Raw genomic sequence first — 6795 nt, 5'->3', positions numbered from 1 at the left:
ATATTCACGTATAAATTCTTCCGAAAATTACAAGCATGAAAATTCAAAGAGAAAAAAAAAATAATGCATTAAAAAATAGCATCTAAGTAACAAATCCAGAATTAGGATCACTAATTAATTGTTTGGTCGCTAATACACAAAATTATATCTCAACGCAATCAAGACTAGAGATGACAAAAATATATGTGTCCGCGATATCCGTGGATAAAATCCACCGGGAATAGTTAGTATCCGCGGGTATTTATTATCCACAGATAGCGGGTAACCGGTATTTTAATATTTGTTTATAAATGGATCGGGTGCCGGTATCATACTACCCATTCTCGCGAATATCCTTTACTCACAAAAAATTAAAATTTAATTTATATTTTATTAAGTTAAATTTAATTAAAATTAAAAATATTTTATTAGGTTAAATTTAATTAAAATTAAAATTTATATTATATTATATTATATATTTTTATAATTTTATTTAAAAAATTTATGAAATATATATTATTTTGAAATATTTACGAGTATGTGAGTATTCGCGGGTACCCAACGAGTAAACAAACAGGTAATGGTGAATTTTTTTTTTTTTACAAATCGAGTTGCAGTAGACACTATTCATACTTGATTTGAGTCTTTGTCATTCATAATCAAGATCTTATGGTCCAAATTTCTTGTTGCTTTGCTTAATATTATATATATATATATATATATATATATATATATATATATATATAATTGGATAATTTAGACCTTACTTTCGTTTATCTATTTTGGCAACTGCTTGTTTGACCAGGTATGTGCATTGGACTATGTTATAATAAAATAATAGCATATCATTGATGCTTATTTGCATGGAATAAGGCGTATTTAATGGACATAAAATATACTTATTTAATAATATCTTATTATTTATTATTTATGATAAATTAGTAGTCCTACTTGCTAATTGGTGAGTAAAAAAAATATTTAATAAAACTTAGCTTATAGAACATATGAAGAGTAATAATATTCTAGTAGAGAGGGTTTAATTTCAGTATAATTCAAGTAAAAAATGTTTGTGGTCAATGGATGAACATTTTCAAGAATCATTTCTACATTGTTGGCACGTCTTCTTTTCATACAAAAATTCAGAAACACAACTCTTTTACTTTCTTTTAAAAATTTAACTTCTTTTTTATATACAAATTTATCGCCACTGTGTTAACAACTATGTGAAGATCGCAAAATAATTGTTAAGCATAAGAATGAATTTAGTTTTGTAATTTATTGTCATTTTAATTAAATAAATAATTATTTTGGTCTCTATTGAGTGTATGTATTCTCTGCATTAATTTGAATTTTCTAACTTTACTCTCATTAATGGCTTGTGGAATAGCAGCCCATGTGTACTTAGATCGAAGATATTTTGTATGTGATAGTCTAGGTTTAGCAGTCAACTCAATATAACCCTAAATATTTGTTTAAATATGTATTTTGATTATGAAAATTTGATACAGATTTAAATGAGATATAAATTTATAAAATTTTAAGAGTCATCTTACCATATAAAATATCAAGGATCATATAATTACAGTATGAAATATTATGAGTGTTAAAAATTTGTAGAAATTATAAAATTATGAGAGATATAAGATATATTATGTACAATATAAAATATTATGAGGGTTGAAAATTTATAGGTATTATAAAAATATGAGAGATATAAGATATATTACGTAATTTTTTTAGCGTGAAAATAAAATCACTAAATTATTGATCCGAAAATTTTTCATTTTTCAATGTGAATTTAGACGAAATACAAACTTAAATGGGTGCGGACTTGGATGAATGTTTACTGTCTTTTTATTTAAATTACTTAATTAACTTTTGACCAAAATATTTAACCTTTTTTATTATTTATTTGATTAAAAAAATATTTTTTATTCAGTAGTGACATGTTTCCAACCTAAGAAACTCTCATCATCCAACTATAATTATTTTTTGTTGAGTTTAACTTTTATCTCCTATTAATGTAACCTTTTTTGTACACTTTTTTTAACTAATAAAAATCACTTTACTATTTTAAATTTCATAAATAAATATTTTAAGAAAAACATTAATTTAGTCAACTAATACAACCAAAACATATCATCAAACGATGGCTCCCAACACATGCTTGAACATAAAATTTTACAAATCAGAAAGTTGTTGTCATTGCAATAGGAGACAAATATGCATAATCTCATTAATGCCATTGAAAAAACAAAAGAGACTTTAAAATTTACATGTCTAAATTGAATTTTTAAATCCATTAAAATAAACATTCAGATTCTAAACTCGTGTATGGTGGTGTACCACAAAGCAGACTAAAAGAATAAATTAATAATAAAAAAAAGATTAAAAAAATACAGACAAAAGAACTTGGATCCTTTTTTAAAAATATTCAAAATATTTTTAATAAATCTTAAGTTTTATCTTAAGTCTTAACTAGCAACTACTTTAGAAGGGAAAAAATAGTTCGCAAAGTAAAGTGGACTTAAATTTTTTAGTAACAAATTTATCTGTATATTTAATAAATTTGATTTAATTTATCAGATATTATGATGATAGGATTATATACTACAAGGTAGTTAAATAAGTTAGAAGTTAACTTATTAGTATTACTAAATACAATTAACTTTTTTTTTATTTAGTTGCATTTTAAAAAAAATATATAATAGCACCTAAAATTATAATATCAATGTAGATGAATAATTTAAATAAATTAGTAAAAAACTATTTGATAAGTAATTGAAATGAATTAACTTTAAAATATGAATCATTGAAAGTTGAAATTGAAATATAATAAGAGCTTTGAAATAATTAAAATTGAGCTAACTGGAAAAAAAAATAGTTTATATATTTTTTGTCAACAGTCAGAAATATCCGTTAATAATTGATTTGACCATTTTATTATTAAATATTAAACAACTCAGATCCGCAGCCATTAAAAATTATGAAGTTTGAATTAAGGGATGATTTTCACTGGTTAAAACTAAACACATACCCAAAAATTTATTACTAAATAATTAATATTTCAGATTCGAAACTTCCATCAAATTTACGATAATTAATAATTTTAAAATTTAAAATTAATACAAAAGTTAAAAACTTGTAATTGACAAAATCATTTGCTGCAGGGAATACATATAATAGAAATAAAAAAAACGTTCTCCTTCAACAATAATGAATGACTTAAACTTAAAGTGTAAGAATTTATTGAAGTTTAAAAAATTGTGTAATATTAATTGGTAAATTTATTTTTTAAAACTTACTAGTGATTTAACTAAAAGTAGTAAGGCTTGATTTTTAAAAATTAATATACAAAATTTTCTCTGGCAAGAATCAAGTTTCTATTTGTCTGCAATTTCAGGATTTTCTATTGGACTTTTTTTTTTCTTATTTATCTCTTAATTTTTATAAACTAATTTTAATGTTTTAATTTAAAAGTTCTTAATTGTAGGTTTACTTAGTTATTTAATACATACTTATATTTTAATTCATACTATTTAGTTTTTGTACAAACAATTTTTCTTTTATCTTTTAATGTTTATGTTTTAGTGAAAAAATGTGAAAAAAATGAAATCTCTATAATAGTTATAGATAATGAAATTTCTTTTTCTCAATTTAATTGTGATGGTGTTAAAGCACTTAAAAAGTTAACAAAATTACTTAACAAAGAACAACAGACATTTAAAGTTCCTAAATATAAGGATCTAAGAGATTAAAATATTGTTTATACAGTGACAAACACACAGAACTTACTTCTGTGTGGAAAGTAGTCATACCAGTAAGTTTTTTAAACCAGTATTTTACTCAGCTTCCATTTCTTCAGCAGCAAATCTGGAAAATAAAAAATGCCTTAGAAAAGTCAAATCAACATATGTTTCTCCCTGTTCACAAAATGGCTTCAACATGTTCTCACCTTCAATATTCTATCTTTTCATGTGAACATGTATTACAGATATGTTTGTGTATAAATGTGTGTTGAGTTATGAAACATAATAACTCACTAAAACCAAAAGCAGAGAAGAAAACATGCAGATGAGTTATCTTGCAGTGTTTCTGATACTGCTTCTTCCAATCTCATCTTCAGCTTCAACCATCCTTGAGAAGAAATTCAAGGAATGCTTGATAACAAAACTTGATGGAAATTCTGAATCCATTGAAAAAATCATCCTCACCAAATCCTCCTCACTGTATACACCAGTGTTGGAAGCATTGGAACAGAATCCTAGATGGTTGAATTCTTCAAGGAAGCCTCTTCTCATTCTGACACCTTTCCATGAATCAGAAATTCAAGCAGGCATCAGATGCAGCAAACAGCTTGGGTTGCAGCTCAAAGTCAGAAGTGGTGGCCATGATTATGAAGGGCTATCATACCTCAGTAAGGTCCCATTTGTGATGGTTGACCTCATCAACATGCGTTCCATTCAAGTTAACATTGCTGATGAAACAGCTTGGGTTCAGGCTGGTGCATCATTGGGTGAACTTTACTACAAAATATCAAAGGAAAGTAAAGTTCATGGATTCCCTGCAGGAACCTGTCCTAGCATAGGGGTAGGTGGGCATATAAGTGGAGGGGGACAAGGTACCATAATGAGAAAACATGGCCTAGCAGCAGACCATGTTGTTGATGCTTACCTCATTGATGCAAATGGGAAGATTCATGATAGAAAATCAATGGGAGAAGATGTTTTCTGGGCCATAAGAGGAGGTAGTGCTACTAGTTTTGGAGTCATCCTTGCATGGAAGATCAGCTTGGTCAGAGTTCCACCTATTGTCACAGTGTTCAATGTTGAAAGAACATTGGGGGAAGGAGCCAACAATCTGATTCACAGGTGGCAATACATAGGACATGAACTGCATGAGGATCTTTTCATCAGAGTAGTTGCTCAAAATGGTGGTGACAATTCAAAGACATTTAAAGCAGTGTTCAACTCTGTGTTCCTCGGAGGAATAGACAGGTTGATACCACTGATGAATGAGAGTTTCCCAGAACTGGGATTGCAGGCCAAAGACTGCATTGAAATGAACTGGATTCAATCAGTTATGGCCATTGCTGGATTCAACAAAGATGACCCTTTAGAACTGTTGCTCAACAGAACCACCACATTCAAAAGCTCTTTCAAGGCCAAGTCTGACTTTGTGAAGGAGGCAATACCAGAATCTGGTCTACAAGGTGCTTGGAAAATTGTTTCTGAGGAAGATACATTAGCAATGCTGATATTGGAGCCTTATGGTGGTAGAATGAGTGAAATTTCAGAATCTGAAATCCCATTTCCCCACAGAAAGGGAAACTTGTATAACATACAGTACTTGGTGAAGTGGGAAGTGAATAGCAAGGAAGCATCCAAGAAGCATGAAGAATGGGCTAAAAGGATATACAAATACATGACTCCTTATGTGTCAAAATCTCCTAGAGCTTCCTACTTCAACTATAAGGATCTTGATTTAGGCCAAAACAAGCATCAAAACACAAGCTACTCAAAGGCTAGTGTTTGGGGGAAGAAGTACTTCAAGGATAACTTCAGAAGATTGGCACAGATTAAGACAAAGTTTGACCCCCAAAATTTTTTCTGGAATGAACAGAGCATTCCTCTCCTGAATTCCTTTCATTCTTAAAGGGTATGACATTATGTCGAGCAGGTTCACTGCTATGTTCATTTTCTGCTTTGTGTTGTTGCTAATAACCCAATCTGGAATGGTATGCTGCTTTTGCAAACATTTCAAAGGTTGGGGATGCAAATTTGAAATGGATATGATGTATTTTGGTAATGGTTTTGGAGTTGTGGAAAATGTCATGAAGTTACGAAATCTCATAAGGAATGCCAAAAATATCTTGCTAATGTTTCGCAGTTCTTATGAACAGTTACAAGAACACTAATTGCTACTGTTATCGATGCCAAATTATGGTACCACACTATGGTGTAAACGTTTACAAGCATATTAGAATGATCTTTTGTTGTGGAAGATGATACCTACTGAACTTTGAAATTTTTTTTATAACATGAGGTGTCATCTTTTAAATAGTTTTAGAATATTAAAAATGAAAAAAAAAATGGAAAACCACTTAAAAAATAATACCTAAGATTATAAGATAAAATTGTCAAAATTTAATAATAAAAAATTATTTTTCTTTGATTATATAAATTGGTCAATGATGTATGGGTCGACAACTGTGATGGACCGATCCGGATCGAATTAGACCGACAGTTGAAACGGACTGGACCGAGACGGACAAGTTTAGAGAGAAATTTTGATTTTTTTTTTCATTGTTTTAATACGTTAAGATGGTGAAGCATGGACTAATCTTTAAAAAGAAATTCAAAAAATAAATAAATAAATTGTATACAAAATTATACGTAATTTTCTGAATGATTAATTATATTAATTTAAGATGTTTACAAATTACACGAAAAATATAACAACCTATTACTGATATTTTGAATTATATTATTGAATACTTTTATATAAGTTAATAAAATAAGTTAAAAACTAAATTACTAACCTTATCAAACATACTTTACCATGCATTAATTTGTAATGAACATATATAAATAATATATATACTAAATGGACAATAAATAAGTAACAAAGAACATGAGACTAGATCTAATATAAAAAATGTAAGAAAGTAATAAAAACTAACATTCAAAACAACGATGAAATGATGATAGAGTAATGTAACCAAAAAGTAAATGTGTCTTCTTCTTGAAAAAAAAATTACACAGTGAAATTAAACTAAAAACAAATAGAAGATTTATACACAATTTTACATTATTA

General features: G+C 28.1%; 1 pseudogene; it reads left to right on the top strand.

Annotated features, from left to right (window-relative positions):
- The first annotated feature begins 4000 nt into the window (after window positions 1-4000).
- LOC114175819 (berberine bridge enzyme-like 22 pseudogene) lies at window positions 4001-5880 on the top strand (annotated as a pseudogene).
- The last annotated feature ends 915 nt before the right edge of the window (window positions 5881-6795 follow it).

The sequence above is a fragment of the Vigna unguiculata genome, chromosome 1, assembly GCF_037176805.1.
Source record: "Vigna unguiculata cultivar grain cowpea cultivar isolate G323 ecotype 2 chromosome 1, ASM3717680v1, whole genome shotgun sequence".
Taxonomy (NCBI): Eukaryota; Viridiplantae; Streptophyta; class Magnoliopsida; order Fabales; family Fabaceae; genus Vigna; species Vigna unguiculata.
This window is presented reverse-complemented; position numbering and strand designations above follow the sequence as displayed.